This window comes from Urocitellus parryii, unplaced genomic scaffold (genome assembly GCF_045843805.1).
Source record: "Urocitellus parryii isolate mUroPar1 unplaced genomic scaffold, mUroPar1.hap1 Scaffold_53, whole genome shotgun sequence".
NCBI classification, from domain to species: Eukaryota; Metazoa; Chordata; class Mammalia; order Rodentia; family Sciuridae; genus Urocitellus; species Urocitellus parryii.
This window is the reverse complement of record NW_027554068.1, coordinates 2739540-2763882: the sequence shown is the minus strand read 5'-3', so window position 1 is coordinate 2763882 and position 24343 is coordinate 2739540. Positions and strand designations below refer to the sequence as shown.

The 24343-nt window shown below is 36.0% G+C and overlaps 1 pseudogene; it reads right to left on the bottom strand.

Moving 5' to 3' along the window:
- Positions 1-11313: 11313 nt before the first annotated feature.
- LOC144252711 (corepressor interacting with RBPJ 1-like) overlaps positions 11314-24343 on the bottom strand; it is a 35930-nt pseudogene continuing 22900 nt past the window's right edge.

The following is a 24343-nucleotide window of genomic DNA, read 5'->3' as shown; positions in this document are numbered from 1 at the left end:
CCACATAACCATGCCAACAACTTTCTGTAGAACTCATATCACTCATGATGGGTCCTCCTAGACAGGTGTATCATAGATGGCCTGTCCCCAAACATGATCTTAGTGTTTGTCACTCAATTTGAGTATCATTTATATAGTAGTAGTATCATCTTTGAAAATATGAAAAACATTCCAGAAATGATTTACACCTATTATTTACCTTTGAGTAGAAAATGCAAAGATTGGATTAGATCTTCATAAAATGATTCACGAGAAATATGTATAAAGGAAAAGGAAGAAGCAGGTATTGGCAAGCAAGACTTTTGAAATCACAAAGTAGATTTGGTACAAAGGAAAAAGAAGAAGAAAGCATGACTGAGTAATAGGAGTCACAGGAAATAGGACAATTCTAGAGCAAAGAGTACCCAGCAGAGAGTGGCCTTTGGAATGCCCTCACTAGTAAGACTGGACTGATACTAGTGCCCCAATTATTCAGGGACTGACAGCAGCCAAGAGAGTATGATTTTCACACAATTAAACAGTGGATCCAAACAGGTAACAATCTGTAACTCTTAGTTAATTTTGTTCCCAGTAGCATGTTCTGTTGAAGAATTTCAGAGAAGTACAAATAAGTGAACATCAGATCTCCCAAGTAAATGATTCCATGTCTGCTTAAATGAGAGAGCAATTAAAGAGAATAATCACTTTCCTTCCTTTTGTTTTTATACCTATGTTTCAGTGAATTTATATAGTAGTAGTATCATCTTTGAAAATATGAAAAACATTCCAGAAATGATTTACACCTATTATTTTCTTGATGGGAATTATAGACTAGATATTTCATTTCTTTAATGATCATAGATCTATTTTGATTTTTAAATTTTTAAATGAAATTGAGCTCTGGTGAGTTAATTTATCTTGGAATATGTGCATTTTGACTATATTGTAAGTATTTTTCAATGCCTATGTACATTATATCAGAATTATTGGGGCCATTTATCCTATTTTACAATAGCTAGTATTTATTTGGTCTCATAAATTTCATTTTTGGTCTATATGGGTAAATATTTGCTTATTGTACTAGACTTTTTCATTAATTAAGTTTTAGCTTTGTAGATCATTTTTACTATATCTTCAATTTCATTAACATTTGGTCATATGATTATATTTCCTCTTTTGAGTTTTATTGTACTATTTAGTAATTTTGTTTGAAAATTTTGTATTACAAGTGTGTTTATTAATTTTTAGTTTTGCTGGGCATGGTGGAAAATGCCTGTAATCCCAGAGACTCAGGAGACTAAGGAAAGAGCATCCCATGTTAAAGATCAGCCAAGGCAACTTAGCAAGACCATCTCTCCAAATAAATAAATAAAAAGGACTGGGGATATACCTCAGTGATGGTATTCCCCTGAGTTTTATCCCCATTGCCACAAAAATAAATACATACATATATAAATAATTTAGTCCTTACTTTTGTGTAAGATAAGCATTTAAAAATAAGAATTTTTCCTGTAACTAGTGCTTTAAAATTCATTTAAAACTACTTTTATATTATCCACTATAATTTCTCTTTTGATTTATGAGTGTTTTACAAATGTGATTGTAGAATTCAAAATATCTAAGTGTTCATATTACTGATCCCCTTATTGACTTCAAAGGTATTGTGATCGAAGAACATTTTGTACATATTATTTTTCAAAAATTTATGTTATGTCCTCATATGTGGTCAGCAGTTTAATACTTCATGTATGCTTGAGAAGACGATCTAATATCAATTTTATGGAGGTAGGCAAATTAGTTGATTTCTAAGAACTGGGTTCATTTTTTTAAAAAAGTTACTACACATTTGTAAACTTTTCTGTATATGAGATACTTTTAATTGCAAGAAATATTTCAAATATCTCAGATATTTAGGATAGATTTCTCAAATTCCTCCTGCTATCTTATGTGGTACATAAAATCTAAAATTGTTAAATTAGGACTTTTATCATACAAAATGATCTTAATAACATATTTATCTTAAGGTATATTTTGTATGATATAAGTAAAGCCATATAAACTTTATTTTGATTAGCAATACTTGTTTCTTTTTTTCCCTTTACTTAACATATTTTCAACTACTTGTGTTTAGGTTGGTCTCTTATTCAGAGCATAAGGGTGAAATTTTAAAATCCAAACTGCTACCACTATTTAAGCACTATATTAATATATTTATAATCATCCTGATTATATATACATCAAGTGGGATTTCTTACTTTTTGGAATTTTATCATGAATTTTTACTTATTTATCCTACATTTTTATCCTGAACATTTTTATTCTGCATTATCTCTCAAAAATTTTGGATTTTGTTTTATTTACATTGTTTTCTTATTCAGTGTTTTTCTTTAAAATATTAAACTTCCTTTAAAATTTTTAAAATATAATCCTGATAATGGTATACTCAATTATTATATATTTGAGAAGGTTTATTTATTTTCACTTTGCTTTCAAATGATGTTTTGCTAGATATACAAATCTTAATTGGTAATGATGTTCTAGAAACATTCTACCCCAAATATAGAATTCTATCTTCAGGTTTTAATTGCTGAGAAATCTGCAATCAGTTTAATTATTATTCCTTGATGCATATTTGATCTTATATGTTTCTCTAGCTACTATGTATGTACTTATCATTTTGTTGTGCTGGCACTAAGTAATACCTCCAGGCATTTTCTGACTACTTTTAAAATCCCTCTCTTGAGTATGGTGTTTCTCAGCATTCCTAAAAGCCTCTATGTATTTATATTTTTGTTCTTACCATATGAATTTTAAATTGTACTTTGAGAAATTCTTTGTGGGTTTATATTTTAATACCTTCAGGAAAAGTTTAGATGGTTATATCTTCAAATATTTCATGTCTGCCAATTTCTCTTTTCTACTTTGGGATATCTGATCAGACACACATATTAGACATTCCCATTCTATTTTTCATATCTCCATTGTTATCTAATAATTTTGCTATCTCCCCTTGTCTCCCTATTTATTAATTTTATGGATCAAGTTTCTCTCCCTTCAAAGTGTTCTGATATAACATGGGAGTCTCTAATTCTATCCTACATGTAATACTGGTCTGAAACTTGTCTCCTATCTGTAGCACTGATCTTGTGGAATTCCCTTAGGATGATCCCACATTTTATAGGTGACTTACTCTTTTAGTGACAAGTCTCAGCTCACAAACTCTTTGTATGATTTGATTTTTGGAGTTTCTTCCAAATATTTTCTGTGGCCATACTTTTGCCAAATTTTTATGATTAATCTTTCCATTTTTTGCAATTTTAACTTCAGCTAAATTTATGGAGGTTTGATATACACATCATAATGTCCAGTTATTTTAAATGTTCATTTCTATACTTTTGGGAAAGTAGTGATAGTTGTGTTAACATCGTGATAATCAAAATATCCCTTCCATCACATCAAAAATATCCCAGTTCTCCTTCATATTTTCACACTCTTTCCTCACTCACTAGCCCATGGCAAACAATGATTCACTACTTATTACTGTAGATTTAGACTTTTGTCTTGTGTAAAACTGAAAACAGACCCTTTGTGTGGATTATATTATATATAAAATGCTCCAAGTCCTGCTTGATATCTACTTACAATGAGACTTTTTTTTTTCCTAAAAAGGAAGCATCAAAAAAAGAGGCTTAAGGTGAGAAATTAAACTGGAAGTCTAGCGACAGTTTCTCTGTATTTCATAACATCTGTATAAATAGGGTTCAAAAGATTGTGTTCGCTTTTATTTTCTTGTAAATGTTCATTCGAATAGAATTTTTTTTTTCTTTTTGGTGAATTCCTGAAATTCAGGGAGGTTTTTTTTTTTTAAATTTTCTGATGCACTTTGTGAAAGTCAGTATATATGTAAAAAGATATTTAAAATGTTGAGTTATCATTTCACTCAAACACGTAAGTTAAGGTCATCTAAAGAAATTAAATGCGTTTATCTGTATGAAGAAAATCTTGACATATTTTCATTTTGGTATTATTAAAGGACTCTGAACAATACACTTCCTTTTTTTTATTTTAAATCCTGTTTCCCCCTTAATAACCTTTATGTGGTTGACTTTTTTGTTGGGAAACAATTCCATTAATGTTAGTTGTAGGTAATGTAAAGTTTATGTGGGTTATAAAAGCCATAATACATATACATTTTTGAGAAGTCAAAATTATTTATTTGTATATCAACAGCATAAATTAAATTGGGTTATAAGAACGTGAAGTTGTATTACTTAATGGGTGGGCTCTGGAAAAGTGACATTTTAAGTATCTGCATCACCTAAAAACAGCAGAGTTCCTTGGCAAGTCTAACTGGGGAGACACCTAACTTCCCAGAGGGGTCAGAGACAACGCTGGTGGATTTGTTTGTTTTTTGAAAGTAATTTGAAAACAATCTGTGAAAGGAAAAAGCTTTTTAGAGAGAAGTCTTTTAGCTCTTAAGACCCTCTAGGTTAGGAGGTATCTTAGGGGAATAAATCGCTAGAGTCAATACCCCGGAAAAGACATTTCATGCCTAAATGAAAATCTTGTTAAATGTTATTAATTTTGACTTAGAGCACACAGCAGCCCCCTGTGCCTTGTATTCCCTTATTAGGGATTCATGTCTTATCAAATATCTAATTAATCTCCTAGACATCATTTGTTCTGGCCAACTTTATCTCAGCTGGTCCACGGGGAAAACTCCAAATATTCTCTGTGACAAAGCTCCCTTGAAGATCTTTTTAATTGTCTAAATTAACTGCACCAAATTTGCATGTCAAACAGTAAAGGGCAACCTGAGATAAAATGTAAACGTTTTAAAAGCCCCCAAACTAAGCACTTGATTTGATAACTAGGCTTTTTAATGTTATGGAAGACAACTGCTCCTTTCCTTTTCAAAGAAGGCTGATCTATGCAAATAGTGAATTGGAAATGCCTAGGTCCCCGGAGCCGTCAAATGGCCCTCGCAGGTTATTTGAATATCAGTGGCGCTGCTTCTGAAAAGGTTCAAGGATGCTCTCTGACTTCTTTGTGATTACTCAGTGCGGCGTCTTATTCTGAAGAAAAAAACTCAGGAATAATTAAAGGCTGGGATCAGGCCTGGGAACACATTTGGGACAGGAATCTCATTTAGACAGTCTCTTTCAAAATAAGGCACAGTTAAATTGACCAGAAGGCAATTATTGAAATGAAAATTATTTTCACTCTCTTTGTCTTCTGACCACCAACTTAACAGCACCAGTTTAAAAAGAGGGAGAAGGGAGGGAGAGAAAAGAAAATTGGTCAATGAGACAATTTTTGCAATTCGGAAAAAAAAATGTTAATTTGGAAAATAAAGTACATATTTGCAGAATAAAAATATTTCTAAAAGGCTTCCTACACAATAGGAAATACAAGAGAAGTCATCACCAACAGATTTTTTTTTCTTTTTCGATTACTGTCCTTGGAAATTTGAAGATTTTAATTCTTAGAAAAGAAAAAAAATAATTATTGTTATTAACAGTCATCAGAACTCCGCTCTGAAAAGCTAAGTAGTGAAGTAGCGATTGAACAGAACGAAGGTCCCCATCGGGGCGTTTGCAATGTGAGGTTCAGTGGCTTCTTTGCTTCTTTTGCTCGCTCCCCCCACCCCCACCCCCGGCTTCGGCAGCCCTGCTCTTCCGCAGGGAAAACTCTATTCTATAGTTTTTCTTCACTTTGGCCATTTTCTTTCACCGCTCAAGCCGTTTCTAACGGAGACTCTTCGCCCCTCATGCTCCTTCGGGGTTCATATCTGGTCTTGGGGAGAAGCTGGCAGAGGTGCTTTGGACAGAAGCGCTGCAGGCCCAGAGTGTGCCGGGTAGGTTTTGGGGCCGGGGGCGGGCGGCGTGGAGGTGAGGACGTGGTGAGGGTTCCCGAGGAATGAGGGCGCCCGGGTGTCGGGTCCAGGAAGCTTTGTTTCTCCTTTATAATGAAAGCAGATCAAAGGGCCTGGCTGTGCAGGTCCCGCTTGCCGCGCAGCTCCCTCCGCAGGCCAGTGATCAAGGCATCTGCGCCCTGCCTCTGCCCCGCGGGTCAGCCGATGTCCATCACTGCGGCTCCCGAGAACGGCGGGCGGCGACACAGACCCAAGTGTCCTGCGGGGAGACCAGAGTGCGCGGAACCTGAACCCGGTGGGAGCGGGACAACCGTTCTTGGCCGAAACCAACCTGGGAACACGGATTCCAACTGCCTCCAGCCCCTCCTCCGTCCCTTCCCTCAGCCGTAGGCATCCCAGGGGCGCGGAGAACCTTGACCCCAGTGGGTGGCGACCAGCTGAGGCCGAGCAAATTGGAGAGGGCGTCCGTGAGAAGAGAGAGTCCATAAGCGAGAACACTAGCTGGGTCCCCAACGGAGGTGGGGCCGTGCCTCCCCAGGGCCACCTCGGGGCCCGGGTGGCCTGGGCCTCTCTGGCTTCGCGACCCAGAGGAGGTGAAGGCCGCCGCCTGAACCCGGGCACAGATGTGGAGGTCGGTGCGAGGCTGGAGGCCGTTGCACGGGGGCCCGGAGTCCCTCCCGACCCGGGGTGAGGGAAAATGCGATTTCGTTTTAGCGGGTTTCTCAAAGTTTTCTGTTCCGCAGCTTCTAGGGCAATAGAGGAACCAAGACCCAGCGTTCCTCGGCCTGCGCCTATCCATCCCCAAACCACACCCTCCCTCGGTGCTTTCCTTTCCGGACGCTGCTTTAACCCCCTGGAGTGAATTGGATCCTTCCTGGTGAGGAAAAAGGAAAGGAAAAAATTTTTCTTTATGCAAAGTAGAGAAAACATTATTTTGATGAGATTAGATTGTGCACCTGAACGGCGTGTCTGGACATTCGGTCAAGTCGTTGCAAATCGTGTAAAATTGAATTTCTTATTATTCAGATGGAAACTTTATTTTAACTCTAATCTTATTTGCATCTATTATCTGTATTCACCAAAGCTCTCTTCCACTACAAAAATGCAGATGAAGTAAATCTCACATAAATCCCGCCCATTTGGGTAATTGGTATACTAAGTGTTTATTTTAAGTGAGAATAATTTAGCTACAAATTTTCTTAAGGAATAACATTCTTAACACATTAAAAAAACTGAAAACTCTGATTTGCTTTTATGTTTGACAGTAGCTCTTGATTCCCACAAGAGGAGCGTGGCGAGTGCGGCTCGCTGGCGCCATCTAGAGCTCCAAAATGGGAGAGCCGCCCTGTCTGCCTGGAGCTTGGCTCTTAGCGTGCGGAAACTGGCTTTTCCTGTGAGCTGCAGCAACACAGCGAATCAAGCAAAGAAAAGCGGGGTTTTGTGTTCTATCAGGGAGCGAGCTCCGCTACTGGGGGGCACTGCTTAGCGGCAATTTCAAATTTTCTAGCAACCTACTTTGTACCCTAAACCAAAAGGAAGCAGAAAAGAGTCTGGGGTAGAGTGCTGGTTTAGGGAAATGGACAAGTTTAGGGTGATGTCCTTGGAAGCCCGGCTCCGAACCGCACCAGAGTTCCCGGACCTTTAATTCTTCCCACCCCCTCGGGAAGTCTTTGGAGCAGTAGGGACAGAGGTTTTGTGTGTCTCCGAGTGGGGGAAGGCGGCTCACAGGCAGTGCGGCCGGAGCGAGCATTTCTCTCCATTCCAAGCAATTCTTGGCATTTCATTCCGAACCTCGCTTCATTATTACTGTTACATTCTGGGGGTTCTGGGGTTCTGTTAAGTGTGGTGTGAGGGAGGAGAAAAGGAGAAGGTGTCGAAAAGTTATCTGCTTCCTTTTCTGCCAGCAGGAACCGGGATTTAGGAGCCTCAATCAGAACAGCTCTCAGTTGCGTTTCCCAAAGCTAAGTTCCCTCGTTTCTATTTGTTCCTCACAACTTTTAAAAAGCATTTCTCCTTTTGATCTTAAAATGCTCCCAAGGCCCGCAGGTATTGCATGCCTTTCTTTATTTCTTTTCAAGAAGTGGTAACTATAGCAAAGGTTTCTTTTCAGAAAACCTAAATAAGATGTTTTAGTATCCTTTAGCTACTGGAGCTAAAAATGCAGCTTTCTTCCTGGTCTTAAGCACAGGGTGTGGAGGATGTGGCCTTTTTTAGAGGCCTCCGCCAGCGTCTTGGCTCGTTGGTCGTTAAGTAAGAAAAGTGATATGGGCCAAGTGGATTTTGAACTCTGAGCTTCAGGGCTAAAGCATACCAAAAATGTTCCATGATTAAAATTGGGAAGCCTGCTTCCAGCAGTGGCGACTTGATCTGTTTCTCTGTCAGCAAGCCGTCTCATGGAAGAACAGTAAGAAAGGTCCAAACCTTTCACATAAAAAGCTTTCTTCAGATTGCATCTGTATGATTCAAAACAAGATCGATTTCACATTGCAAGGTAAGCAGACCTGCCGCTACGCTGCAGCAACCTCTTACTATTTTGTCATTTATTAAAAGAAATTATAAGTAATTCACTATGTAGACATTCAGATAACTTAAGTCCTAACCTAGCAGCCTGATCGTTCCTGGTCATTTGTAAATCGACAGCACCTCCTACAGGAATCAGTTTGCTAGTGTTACGTTAAGTGTTAGGCTTGGGGCAAAAGGATTAAGGGGATGTCCCCCAAACATGTTCTATGCCTCTCAGTGCAGTTCCAGGCCTATGGACACATCAAGAAATGTCTACATGTACCCAGATTCCTTTAAAAGAACTTCTCTATTAAGGGTAAGAAGAATGACCAACCTCACCGGATGGATTTTCACAAAATTGTCACTTTGGAGTACTAATTTTGCCTTGTAGTGGAGATTAAACCTAGGGCCACTCTAGCATAGATTAAAACCCCAGCCTTTTTTTTTTTTTTTTTACTTTTCTGAGCTGGAGTGTGGCTAAGTTGCCCAGGCTAGCCTCCAACTTGTGATCCTCCTGCCTTAGCCTCCTGGGTAGCCACTGAACCTAGACTGTTGAGGACTTTTGTTTGGGTTCTTAAATCATATTAAACTTGGAGGATTCTTCTTTGGCTTCTGTACTTAAGAGGAATCTCTACACGTACAATTAGACAGATCACCCCCTTTTTTTGAGGTTCATCTCTGGTTTTTACATTTCAAAAGCAAAAGTAGAATTAGGTGCCTAGTATTTTTATTAAAAAATCACTTCCCCCCCTATATCATTAGGGTGCACAAAGTACACTAGATAAAACCTCTTTAAAGCTGTTTATTATGTTATGACTGTGTGAAAATGCTTCCCTTCCATTTTTAAGTTTACGAAGTTAGAATGCTAGCTTTTTGGGGTTGTTTAGCACACACTTGGGTGACCAAGGCTATAAGACAAACAGCAAATTGACATCTTTCATAACTATGTAGGACTTTTTCTCTAAGAAAATTTTTCTCATAAAGAAATAGCACTTTATGGTTTCTCAATCTTAACAATGAAGATTAAATCAGAGATTTAAAAATAAACAAACAAATCCTTACCCTAAGTACATGTATAAAGACATGAATGGTGTGACTATACTTTGTGTACAACCAGAGACATAAAAAATTGTGCTCCATGTGTGTACTATGAATTGAAATGCATTCTGCTGTCACGTATAACAAATCGGAATAAGTAAATTTAAAACACACACACACACACACACACACACACACACACACACACCAAAAAAAAAAAAACCTAACAGCTATTTTAAAGTTAAAAGTGGACTGCACTTTTGTGAAAGTCAAAGTGAAAAGAAATATGTATTTCTTTAATTCATTCTTAATTACAAGATTCATTTTTAACATTTCTCTTCATGAGTACTATATTGGTTCAGAAACCATTTTTAAAGCACTAAGTATTGCATAGGTTTTGATATTATGAAAATTATAAAGTCTAAGAAGGTATAAGATAAAATAATCACTACAACACTGATGAACTTAAGGTGTAAATTATTAGTCTATCAATTTCAAATGCACAGTTATTAATATATATAATGTGAAGGAATGGGGTCTTTGAGATGAACTGTAAATTATGAAAGAACAGTGAAGAGGAATTCAGGTTCCTCTCCCCTCCTCTAGTTCTCTTAATCTAAATAACCAAAGTATTCCTTACCACCTTAGTTTCTTTTAAATTGTAGCACACGTGTTTTCTGTGTGTGCAGACAAGAATAAGAGATATGTATCAGACTACTTGGAATGATTTTATTTAACTTTTCTTTCAAATTTACTTTCTTACAGAACCTAAGAAATTGTGACTGCCAACTATCAAAACCATCTAATCAATATTTGTTTTGTATTAAATGACAGATGTCTTTAAAAAGTAGAGCCCTAATATTATGTCCATCATATGTGTTTTTGAAATTGCATGTTACTTATGATTTGTGCTAACTTTTTTCTAAATCTTTCCTTTGAAATATAGGAGAATTTACAGTTAAGTTTAAATATGTCTTATATTCTTATACTCATGAAATGTATTGAAATAGTCCGTATTATTTCATTTGGGACATAATCTAAATGCTTGATATTTTTAAGCAAAATCTGATAATAGTTATATGCCGGTAGTAGAAAGGCCATCTATGGTAGGTAGGATGGTCCTTCACAGATATACATGTCTTAACCCCAGAACCTGTACATATTATGTTTCATGGAAAAGGAGGATTAGGATTGCTAATCCATTGATTTTAAAATAGGAGATTATCCTGGATTCTGCAGGTGGGCCCAATGTAATTTCAAGGGTCCTAAAAAAGTAGAATGCCGAATATGGAAGTGTCTGCTACTTGACTCCCCTTTGTTAGTTTTGAAAAATGGAGGAAGGGAGCCAGTAAAAAGCTGCAAAGGTGAGCAAACAGAATTTTTTTCCCCTGGAGCCCCCAGAAGGAACACAGTCCTGCCTCTGCCTTGATTTATATTATGTTGTTCTAAGTTTGAGGTAAAATTCTATGTTATTTCTATGGGAGCACAGAAAGCTAATGGATCATCCAAATGTAATTAGCTTACTCTGTAGAACAAAACACCTGAAAGGAGTTTAAAAGCCTTAAAGAAATATTGATAAATATCCCTTGTTTAATTCACACTAGTGAATTTCAATGACTACACTTTGCTTCAAGCAAATTCAAATCTTAAAAGTAATAACAAATTTGAATTGACCAAAAAGAAAATCAAATTATAACCATTCAATGTACTGTCACTCTTTTAATTTGTTTCAGAACAAAGAAAATGTCAGAATTATATGGAGCTTTATCTGGTACAGGGGCACAAGAAACAGTTAACAACAGAAAATACTTCTACATTCTCAAAATACATTACTTACAAATATTTGCAAAATTAATTCTTATGGTTTTATATTTGAAATGACAGTTTACAGAGATGGAAAATTAAAATAGAGCTTTATTTATTACAAAGATAATAGTACATAATTTAGCCCTTACTAAAAGTGTTTAGTAAGAAAGTGGAGATGCTTTTATTACTAGGTAACTGTTACATGCGGTCTCTTTATTCTCTCCCGACTTCTGCTTCTTTCTCTGTGGGTCCCTTTGGTGTGCTTATCTCCGGGATGCTCCCTGTGCATTCTTTCTCCTCTGTATACACTGGTGCCATGGCTCCTGCTGTCATTTCCTCTGCTGCGCTCTTCACTGGGACTCTGCTGTGGCTGCTTCCTTATCTCCCTTTGCTTATAACTACCAGGACTTCGGCTTCGGCTTCTCCTACTCCTCTCATCCCTGCTACAGCTTCTGCTGCTCCCCTCTTTTTTTTCTGATCCTCTCTTCTCTGGGCTGTGGTGGTGGCTTTTGGACCTGTGGCTATCAGGATAGCTCTGTTTGCTATTCTCTCCGGAACTCTCTTTTTTTAAAGACCTAGACTTTTCCTTGACTTTTTCCTTGTTACTATGACTATTAGAAAGTTTTTCATGAAGTTTTCTCTTCTTAGACTTGTCTTCTTCAGAATCACTGTTATTTCCTGAACATTTGTGTTTCTTTCTTTTCTTCTTTTCTTTGTCACTCTCACTACTGCTTTCTGAAGCTGTACTGGAGGAAGAGGAGGAGCAGGAGGAAGAGGAAGAGGAGGAGGATTTGCTTTTATGTTTTTTGTGTTTACTTCTGTTCTTCTGTAACTTTTTCTTTTTTCTATCTTTTTTCTTTTTTTTTTCTTTTCAAGTCTGTCCAATTTCCTGTAATTGGGGAAAAAATAGTAGCAAACTAAAAAATAGCCATTTCACCAACTATAAAATTGTTAATGGATAATATGCTTTCTTAGAAGCTACTAAAAAATGGTATCCATATATAAACAACTTATTTTATTAAACGGCAAATCATTTTTTTCTTTTAAATTGTTCAAGGCATGTTTACATTATATTTAAGTAAATAAATGTATTAAGTCAATTCTCTGATTGTACTTCATCAATGGAAATGACTATTAAATTCTTACTGGGTTAGAATTTGAAATTATTTAGTACTCTAAAGGTATAGTAATTCTGATCTAAAGAAAGCCTGTGAGGGATGGGACTGTGGCTCAGTGGCAAAGTGCTGGCCTCGCATGTATGAGGTACTGGGTTTGATCCTCAGCACCACATAAAAATAAATACATAAAAGTATTGTGTCTATCTACAATTAAAAAAAAGAGAGAGAAATATCTATATATATCTGAAAGCCTGTGAATGGTGTACACATTAGTTGAACCTGTTGAAACTTTCTGTGTATTAAAGTATGAAAATATTAATATTACATTATCAGTATTCAAGAATATTAATATTACATTATCAATATTCAAGAATATATTCTCCAAAAATTCCAAATAAAAATACACTTTAAAAATTGATACCCTTAGGGCTGGGGTTGTGGCTCAGTGGTAGAAAGCGTGCCTAGCATGTCTGAGGCACTGGGTTTTATTCTCAGCACCACATATAAATAAAATAACATAAAGGTCCATTGACAACTAAAAAAAAATAAGATACCCTTAGCTGTGCAAGGTGGTGCATGCCTGTAATCTTAGCTACTTGGGAAGCTGAGGCAGGAGGATGGCAAGTTCAAGACCAGCCCTAGCAACTTAGTGAGGCTCAAAACCCTGTCTCCAAATAATAAACAAAAAGGACTGGGGATGTAATTCAGTGGTAAACCACTCCTGAGTTCCATCACCAGTACCACAAAAATAAATAAAAATTGATGACCTTTCTAGGTTTATGTAACAAAACAATCACATACTACTTTTCAACAACTGTTCAGTTTTATAAATAATTAGAGCAATTCCATCAGGGCATTGAGAATTTCTAAAGACGAATATGCAGTCTCAGAAGAGTAACTTCTTGTTTATATGGTATGTTTGAGTTTCTCTGAGGTAAGTGTCTTCACTGGCTTTTCTCAGCCATTCTTAAAACTCTACTTCCTGAGAACATCATGAGCTCCCTCTATTGGACTCAGCAGATATTTCTTAGATTTATTAATCCAAAGGTAGTCTAATATAAAGTTTACATGTACCTTAAACATTCTTTCAGCATTTCTCAAAAATTTACAAGATGTAGAAAGAAAACAAAGACACATGGGCAAAAACATTTTCTTTCTTCCTTTTTTTGGTACCCGGAATTGAACTCAGGGGCACTCAACCAGTCAGCCACACCCCCAGCCCTATTTTGTATTTTATTTAGTGACAGGGTCTTACTGGGTTGCTTAGCAAGCCTCCCTTTTGCTGAGGCTAGCTTTGAACTTGGGATCATCTTGCCTCAGTCTCCTGAGCTGCTGGGATTACAGGCGTGTGCCACCACTCCCAGCACCAAAAATAGTTTCTAAGAAAAACTGTGCAAAGATACACACAAATCTATTCTGAAAAGTAAAACCTACAAATAAGTCAATTTTCAAATTAAATATACTGAAAAGTGCAATAGTTTGTGGTATTATCCAAGTACACAATCTTATATTATTGAAAAAAAAAAAGACAACAGAATTGTATTACTTTGGCTGAAGAATAAATCAACATGATGCATATTAAATAGCTTCAAGAGCTCTTAGTGTGGCTGGGGGTGTAGCTTAGTGGTAGCACACTTGCCTTGTAGTGCATGAGGCCCTGCTTCAGATCTCCAGCACCACAAACATGCACACACAAAATCTATTAAATATATACTTTTCCAATTACCTGAGAAGTTTTTCTTTTTGTTTGGTTGTGAGTGACTTTAAGAATTCCACTTCTGGATCCTCTTCACCCTCACTTGCAACATACTCCTGAGTCAACAAAGATATCAAATTGCTAAATTTTCAGACAAGTAGTTATCAGGAAAGAAAACATAAACAAGATTTTTTTAATAGGGACATACTATAGATGAATATGGTATTTTGGACTAGGAACTGCAAATGGAATTTTTTCTTTTTCTTCTTTTTGGTACCAGGGATTGAACTTAGGGATGCTCAACCACTGAGCCACAACCCCAGCCCTATTTTTTGTATTTTATTTAGAAACAGGGTCTCACTGAGTTTAAGTGCCTTGCCTTTGCTGAGGCTGGCTTTGAACTCGTGATCCTCCTGTCTCAGCCTTGTGAGCCGTTGAGATTACAGATATATCTTACTGTACCTGGCTGCAAATGGAATTTTAAAAATTTCTTTGTAGTCTACCTGTTACAGTGGATCATAAGATGTTAGTACAACTGCCTTGCTAACATTAGAAAACTTTATCAGGAAGAAAAGAAAAAATGAACACAGAAACAATCTTTAGATTTCTTGAATTTCAGCATTTTCCTATTTAAATATTTTATCTTTAAAATAATTTAATGAAATTTAAAAAACAAGAAGATCATGAGAGGCTGGGAGTGCAGCTCACTGGTAGGGCACTTGTTTAGCATGTAGCTAATTACCAACACTGTAAAAAAAAAAAAAGATCATGAATCTTATAGGAAGGTCAAAATATCCACAGATATCCATAATTTTAGCCTTTATAATATTAGTTGTATGTTATCGAATACATACTAATACAACCCTTCAAACTCAACTATTTTCTAACTTTAATATATTAAAAAAGTTTAAAATATTTTCTGTAATTTTTAGGAGTTTGCCTATATATTTCTTACCATTAGTTCAATTTAATGTCATGTCAGGGATGAGTTGGCAGGAAGGGAAAAACAATCTTAACACTCATTCGGTTATTTTATCCATATAAACACAGAGGAGCCGTTTCATTTATTAAAATATAGGTTTATAAACAATTTCTCATTTAGGTTAAAATAATAAAGAGGCAAAATCAAAATACATTTTAGGAATTTTCTTTGCTCTATGTGACTTTCCTATGGATATATGCACATTGGAAACATTAAGTAGCAATTCACAAGCAATCACATTTAGATTTATAGACATTTTCAGCTTACTGATAAAAAGATCATTACCTGTGATGGATCATTTGCGGTCAAGTTTCTCCCCAGTACATTTCGTTTCAGTGCAAACCCACTGTTTCTCATCTCCGCTATTAGCTCCGAGGGGTGCATCGATGGCCCTGTTCACAAAAATCACAGTTTGAATGTATCATTTATATCTCTCTACCTTTTTCGGACTCCACAGTAGGAATGCAGTTGAAGCTTTGTTAAGTAAAATCACAGCTAAATCAACTCAATAATCTTCTGCTGAGCAAATAATCAGATATGATTTTCTAAAACAGCAGTCTGGAGATTCAGAATAGAAAATAATTGCATTTTTCTTTACGTGCAAGGGGATTCTCTTATGCAACTTTGTCATATTGAAAAAGATATATTTACATATTGTTTGGTTGGAAGTTTTTAGTATAAGATCAAAACAAAATGACAAACTACAATTAAACTTTTAATAGTTACTCTCTCAGTAAGAATTCACTTAAAAGAGATATTTTTACAGGTACATACACAATTTATTATCCTACTTTCCAAAAGAAAATTCCTTACCCCTGCTTATCAAACACCAATATTGAATACAATGCTGTGGGGTTGATATTATCAACAGTCTTGCCTCCATGTCTACTGAGTAACGACTAGGCTCTTTAATCTCGCTTATAAAATATGCCCAGATTTTGAAATTTCTAGTTATTAGTTTTGGGTTGATAAAAGCAATTTTAGGATAGGTATAGGTGTGCATATTTTATATTTTTCATAAGCTACTGTTTGCAAAATCCCAAACTGAAAAGTGAGTTTCTTTTTGGTCCTGTGATACGGACTAACAGAATATACATTATAAAAAAAAGTTGAAAGGTCTGTCCTATTCCCTTAAAATAAGGCTATGTAAAGCAGAAGAGATTCTTCACTCTTAATTTTCTTTTTCTTTTAAATATTTTTAGTTGTAGATGGATACAATGCCTTTATTTTACTCATTTATTTTTATGTGGTGCTGAGGATCGAACCCAGTGCCTCACATGTGCTAGGCAAGCCCTCTACCACTGAGCCACAACCCCAGCTCCTTCTTTTCTATATTCCTGTTCCATTTTATTTTCCCTGTAGCTAAGAAACTGACAACATTTCATGGTAACTACACCCAAATTTCTGTACATTAGCTTAAATGAACTACCCTGGGCCACATGTCTGTAATACAAGGAAGACTGAGACAGTTACTGAAGACAAGGACTTCATAACAAATGGTAGGAGACAGAGAAACATTCAGAAACAGATTCTCTAGTTTGTTGATTAAAAATTTTGTCTATTTTTTCCCTTTTCTCTTCTTTATTGGTCTTTTACCACTTATTTATCATTAATATGGTAACTATCTGTTACCATGGAAAACAAAAGGCAATCAAGGGGCTGGGGATGTGGCTCAAGCGCTCGCCTGGCATGCATGAGGCCCGCGTTCGATCCTCAACACCACATACAAAGATGTTGTGTCCGCCGAAAACTAAAAAATAAATATTAAAAAATCCTCTCTTTCTCTCTCTCTTTAAAAAGAAGAAAAAAAAGAACTTAAAACAAACAAACAAAAAAACCAAAAGGCAATCAATCCAAATCTGTTCATTTGTCAATAGCAGCTTTGGTAAAACTGGGTGGAAAAGGGTACTGCTCTCTAGGCTTTACCATTCTAGTCATGTTATCAAGAAAAACTGAATGGCTACTCTAGCTGTGAAGGAGAGAATAGGGAGGAAACTGCCTATCATTGACATATGGGGAGAGTTCATATTTAATTCCTATGGATTACTTTAATGACCCTTTAAAATTACAAAATGGTTGCATATATTGACAATAAAATTTTAAATAAAAATCAAATTTCAGGGGCTGGGGTTTTAGCTCAGTGGTAGAGTGCTTACCTACTACATGTGAGACACTGGGTTTGATCCTCAGTACCACATGAAAATAAGTAAATACGCTGGGGCATGTAATCCCAGTGGCTCAGGAGGCTGAGACAGGAGGACCACAAGTACAAAGCCAGCCTCAGCCAGTGGTTAAGTGCCCCTGGGTTCAATTCCTGGTACCTCCCTCCCCCCACCAAAAAAAGTAAATAAAATAAGGGTATTGTGTCCATCTACAACTAAAAATTTAAAAAATTCAAAATTTAAGTATTAGTTACTAGTTGTCTGTAAATGGCATAAAAGTGCTCATACAATTAATGGCTTCACATGAATGAATAACAGCTCCATGTACTTCAGTGGTAGATGCTTACCTAGTGTATCTGCAAAGACGGGGGTTTGAGCCACAGCACAGCAAAAACCAAAAACCCCAAACCCCGAACCCAAAACAATAGAATTGGTGGGATTCTCAAATTTCACATGTAGGAACATACTTTTAGAAAGTAGAAAATGTGTCCTCTGAACTGTCAAAAATACAATTCCCTGTTAACTTTATTATATGTCATATAAATTCAGAAAGCAAATATGCTAAGAATTAAGATAAAAACCACTCTAGTAAAGGGCCAAAGAGCTTGGTCATTAGGATGAGAGGTTACCACTAATTTCATTAGTTTTCATCACAAGATGGATAATTTTAATGTTTTAGAAAGCATGCATTTTTTACAGTACTTCCAACTACTTCAAGAAAATGTTCTCTTTTATCAATGCGACAGATTATACAGATTACACAACTATTACTCTTATGGCATTTATATTTCTTAAAACCCCAACCGAACTTTGTGCAGTACAAAAACAGCATACATTACTACTTTGTAAATAGTGTTTAGTGAAGTGCCTGACAAACAGTACTCAATTAATAGTAACAATTCATTTTTACCAGTAGCTATATAATCTTTATGATTATTTTATAACAGTCTATAATTCTTAAAAATTGTTCTTAGTAGTAACATTTTTCAAATCTAGTCTTATTCACATTTATTTTTTGGGTACTGGGGATTTATTTAGTTGGTTTTGTGTGTGTGTGTGTGTGTGTGTGTGTGTGTGTGTGTGTGTGTGTATGTGTAGTGCTGGGGATCAAACCCAGTACCTCATGTGTGCTAGGCAAGCACTCTTCCACTGAGCCACAACCCCAGCCCAGTATTGGGGATTGAACCCAGTGGTTATTAACCACTGAGACACATTCCTAGCACATTTTACTTTTTATTTTGAGGCAAGATCTTGCTGAGTTGCTTAGGGGTCTCATTAGGTTGCTGAGGCTGTTCTCAACCTTGTGATCTACCTGCTTCAGCCTCCGGAGTCACTGGAACTAGAGGAGTGCGCCACCATGCCTGGCTTATTTTTGTACTTAAATCTCCTAGCATCAAAAGTTCTAGGTTTAAGTCTCTGTGTTTAGAAGATGTGACAAGTCAAGTTTAATTAAGATATATTTAGCAAGACATCTTTATACTTTCATGTCACTATGGCAGTGGCTATGTAGAGTTATATTGACAGAAATGACACTAGGCTGAGAACTCAAAATTCATTGATAATACAGATATGCTAATAAAATAGATTATGCAAATGTTCAAATACAAAAAATAACTACATTTTTAATGTATGATATCTTAATTTAAATTACAAATGGAGTTGGGTCTCAGGAATATTTAGTTAACTCTTAAATTTACTATGGCAGAATAATTCTAGAGATTTCAGTAAAACGTAGACTTGCAAGGGCTTTCTACATCATTCAGCCACACTGGGTTAGGCCTCTATAGCATAAAAAACAATTTCTGATTTAGGAAGCAAGTCCATTGAAGGAATTAATCTCAATATTAATTTATTCTGCAAACTTTTCTTATTGTAATATGGCAATACTGTAAAGTGTCAAAGTACCAGTGCTATGGTGTTCAGTTCTATATACTAATTAGACGTGGACTATGTTCTCCCAGGAAAAATACCATGCAATCAGTAACTCAGGAAAGAAAAAATTCTCAGAAGGTAAATTAAGCTGCACAAAGTATGTTTGTAAGAGGCTGAATCTACTCATTAAGGACATTTATTTTAGCCAGGCTCACTAGTACATACCAGTAATCCCAGCTATTTGAGAGGTCAAGGCAAGAAGATCACAAGTTTGAGAGCTGTGTGGGCAATTTAGCGAGACCTTGTCTGAGGAGGTGGGGTGTATATGGGGATGTAGCTCAGTGTTAGAGTATGTTTGAGGCCCTTGGCTCAATTCCCCGGGTTCGATCCTAAGCACCACATAAAAATAAAATAAAGATATTGTGTCCACCTAAAGCTAAAAAATAAATATTTTAAAAAATATATAAAACTGAACAAAAGCAATGAGCAATAGAAGGTCAAAAATGTTCTGTAGTAAAATAGGTATTTTATCCCAGATAAATATACAAAGCCAAAGGTCTGGCTATGAGGAAAGGCCACAAATCTGACTCCTCCACAATTAGAAGACAGCAGTCCCAGGTGAATGCCACAAATGGTACAAGGGGGAGACTAAGGTGGAAGACAAGACAGACCCTTGTTGTGTTCCGCTGCCAGAGTTAGGTCCATCTACTATTCCCACTGTCAGATGTATCTTCCATTCTGAGTTCATTATTCTTTTTAAATGAAGTATTGTCTAAAAATTTAATGGTATAAGAGAAAATAGGATGAATTGTAGGTTGAGTAAGGCTTCATTATAAATGCCTTTTTATCCTTCCCCCAAATTTTACATGTTAATTTATAGGGATGTTGTTTGCTAAACTAAACTGCTATTCTGAAAGTGAATACAGTTTTGCTCGCTTTTACTGTGGTGATCTATATTTTTCCCTTTCCAATATATGTGTGTGTTCAGTGGTGTTGGGGATTGATCCCAGGGATTTTGTGTGCTAGGCAAGCAATCTTTTTCTAAACTATATCCCTAGCCCAACTATGTCTTTTAAATTTAATTTTATGGTACAGAATGTTTCAAACCTATGTAACATAGCTTCAAGCATTTACTATTTTACCATTCTTGTTTCATCTATTACATCCAAATTTCTTTTCTGGAAAAGTATTTTAAGCAAAATCTCAGATATCACTTTGGTATGAATCAGTAAGGACAATTTCTTAACATTGCATTATTTTTATTATACCTATCAATATTGATAATTTAAAAAACCATCTAATATCCAGTTTATATTTAAATTTCTCCAATTGTATCTAGTTTTCTAATCTTAAAAAATTTACCCGCTCCTTCCCTTCACCCTGCTATTCATTTGTTGAAGAAACCAGGTAATCTGTCCTGTTAAATATCCCACATTATGGAGGGTGATACTGTTGAACATGTTCTTCTAGCTCCTTAATTTTCTGTAAATTGGTAGTTGGATCTACAGGTTTATTATTAGATTATTACCTTTGGAATAATATATAGAAAATTTTCCAAAAAGTTTGTATTCCAGAAAATGATAGCCCCAAAATATATCTCCAATTAAGCAAATCAGGCTAGTAAGACTTCTACTTAGTATGTTCTGTAACCCCTTTTACCATGTATTTACTGCGGCCTTAGTTGAACAGCAGCATAAACTTGAAAATGTGTATTTTAAAATAACACTCCTTGGCTGGTGGTGCTGCATGCCCCATAACTTTAGCTACTCAGGAGGCCCAGGTAGGAAGATCACAAGTTCAAGGCCATCCTGAGCAACCTGGAGACACTGCTGGAGAGACACTGCCTCAAAATAAAAAAATAAAGAGAGCTGAGGATAAAGTTGGGTGGTAGAGTAACCTAGGATTTAATCTCCAAGAATGTATAAGTAAATAAATAAATAAGATCAATAACCCCCCTGCACTGGGGATGCAGCTTAGTGGTAGAGCTTTTGACTGACAATTCTGAAGCCTTGTGTTCGACCCCTAGTAACACTAGAAACAAACAAGCAAGCCAAACCACCACTACCAACAAAACCCCCCAAACACCCAGTGGTTGGTTGGGAGTATACAGCTCAGTGGCAGAGCATCTGCTTAGCATGCACGAGACTGTGGGTTCAATCCCCAGAATGAATACAAATAAGTAAATCATCATATATTATCACAAATAAAAGAAAACATGACTATCATTTCCATGAAAGCATAATCTTCTGTCCTTTTTTCTTTCCTAAGGTTAAACTGACTATGACACTTAGAAACACTATTTATAGTACATTATTAAGAGGGAGATCTAGGTCTTGTGGGAATTATTGAGAATTACCTCACACTTATATTACTGTAACCATTTTGCTTTTAAGAAAGCTTATAGAAAGTTGTCTTTTAAAAAAGACTAAAAAAGGGGCACAGTAGGAACATGCAGCATAATTCCCAGGGAAAAAAGTGAACAAAGCTATTAATAAAGTGTGTGGGTGATTTTTATTTATATAGATGAGAATGTTTTATGTATGATTTTCTAAAGGTTATGCAAGAACCAATTGTACTGAATTGTAATAAAACTGCTCCATACTGGGAATTTTCCTGACACACTGCCAGTTCATCTTTGAGGAGGCTGGAAACAATAGGATTTCTTATTGCCCTCATCCCAAGTTCATACTGAAGACAACTAACTGATCTCTATTAAAACACACAATATAAAGGAAAATCAAACATTTCATTTTAGTCCATGTGTCTAAAAAATACACAAAGGCAAAAAAATATCAAACTGTCCTTATTATATGCTAGTAAAAATTACTATTTATTAAAATCAACCTTGATTTACAGAATCAGTATGAAGATATTTGACACATATTTCATTATATCTTTATAACTTGTTTTCAACTTAATTTATATGCAAATATTACAGTGGTGATACAACCAGCAATAATAAAGTTAATCATGGTGGCGCAGGCCTGTAATCCCAATGAGTCAGGAAGTTGAGGCAGGAAGATCACAAATTCCAGGCAAGCATCAGCAACTTAGTTAGCAAGGCCCTAAGCAACACAGTGAAACCCTGTCTCAAAATAAAAAGGGCTGGGTATGTAGCTCAGTGGTAAAGTGCCCCTGGGTTAAATCCCTAGTGCCAAAACAAAAAACCAAAAACTAAACCAAATAAAAAACCAGGTATGACTAATAGATGGGATTAGAAATTCATGATTAGAGGAGGCAGACCAGAAAGGGACAGAAAGGATTTTTCTAGGGTGATGGTAATGCTCCTTATCTTGTCAGGTATGTTTGTTACCAGGTGTGTACATTTGCCAAACTTAAACCCTATACTTAAGACTAGTGTATTTTATTAAAAAAAAAAAGTTACACATGATCTTTTCAGTCACTAGTAATTACTGAGTGACCATGATACTATAGACTCTGGCTATACCCATATATATTTTGTATGTATATAACTGAGGAGAGCCCTGTATAGGGAATTTGAACTTATGTATCCCTAGTATATAACACAGAAAATTCTTTTTTTAAATTTGTGTGTTAGTGAGGGCTTGTTATTTCATCTTACTAGAACTTCTCAAGAACTTGGATTTTACCTTTAAACTTATAATATTTTGGGGAAAATTAGTTCATAAGTAAAACAAATTATAATTTCTATTATAAAATATAATCAGAGGAAGCCGGCACATGCCTATAATCCCAGTGGCTAGGGAGGCTGAGACAGGAGGATTGAGAGTTCAAAGCCAGCCTCAGCAAAAGGGAGGTGCTAAGCAACTCAGTGTGACTTTGTCTCTAAATAAAATACAAAAATGGGCTGTGGATTTGGCTCAGTGGTCGAGTATCCCTGAGTTCAATCCCTGGTACCCCTAATATATACTCATATATGCATATATATATATAATTAAGAGGAGATGATCAACAATGATGTTTATTAGCAAAGCCTTTCTATTCACCAACTATACTATTATTTACTAAGTATGTACATTGTTTAAGGCAATGGGGATACAAAAATAAATAAGACACAGGCCCTATCTCAGAAAAACTTAAGGTTTTTCAGGAATAAAATAGAATTTGAGTTAGATTTTCAAATTCTCATAGAATTTAGAAAAGGTAAAAAGCAAAGCATTTGGAACATGATGAAGGTTAATATTAAGTTTATTATGTTTGATTTGGGTAGAAGAATTAGTTTTACTAGGTGTACTGAATTCCATTCATTCTCCTTTTCCTTCCTGGGTAATCTCAAACTAATTTCTATTACTTGAGGCTGGAAGACCTTGAAAGGATGCAATGATGTTAATAGGAAGAAATATGTAAGAGAGAATTATGATTGTTATCTGAGAATCATAATACCCCTTTGAGAATGTGGGAGTTGTAGCCTCCTCTAATCCCACACACACCTTTAACACAGAACAGAGTCATTTAGAACAGGACTGTAATTAATTTGTTCACATCAATAGAATTTCAAGGAACAGACACTTTAACAAATTTAATCACTAACTTATAATAATATATACAAATAGTCTGAAATAACTTAACCACTGGTGTCACTTAAAATTTAAAGTACTAGTAAAGAGTATCATTTTGACTTCTGCCACAATATGACTTGACAAGTTTTACTAGATAAACTTCTCTTTTTATTTGGTACCAGGGATTGAACCCAGGGGCAATTAACCACTGAGCCACAACCCAGACTTTTTTAATATTTTGAGACAGGGTTTTGCTAAGTTGCTGAGGGCCTTGCCAAGTTGCTGAGGCTGGCTTTGAATTTACAATCCTCCTTCTTCAGCCTCCTGAGCCACTGGGATTATAGGTGTGCACCATTGTACCCAGCCTAGATAATCTCTTTAATAGGTCCACATTTTTTTTTTCAACGACTACCTAGCTTCTTCTTGCATAAAATATTTAACAACATAAAATCATCTACATATAAAGGAAAAAATTAAATCAACCACAATCAAGTATAAGCACTTGTGATCAACTTTATAAAGGAGAGAATTGGTGCTTAACTTCTTTATTTTTAAGTCAATTTTTTGGTAGTTGTAATATCTGTCTGTTATGGTCTGAATATAGTTTGACCCCACCAATACACATGTTGAGCCTTGGTTCCCAGTGTTATGGTGTTGAGAGGTAGTGGGACCTTTAAGAAGTGTTTAGTCTCTGAGGGATCAACGCTCATAAAGGGATTAATGCTATCTAGTGTGAGGAAGGAAGGGAAGGAAGGAGGGACAGAATCGAGGTTGCTTCCACAGTTTAGCAATTGTGAATAGTTGTTAAACTATGGAAGCAACCTTGATGCCC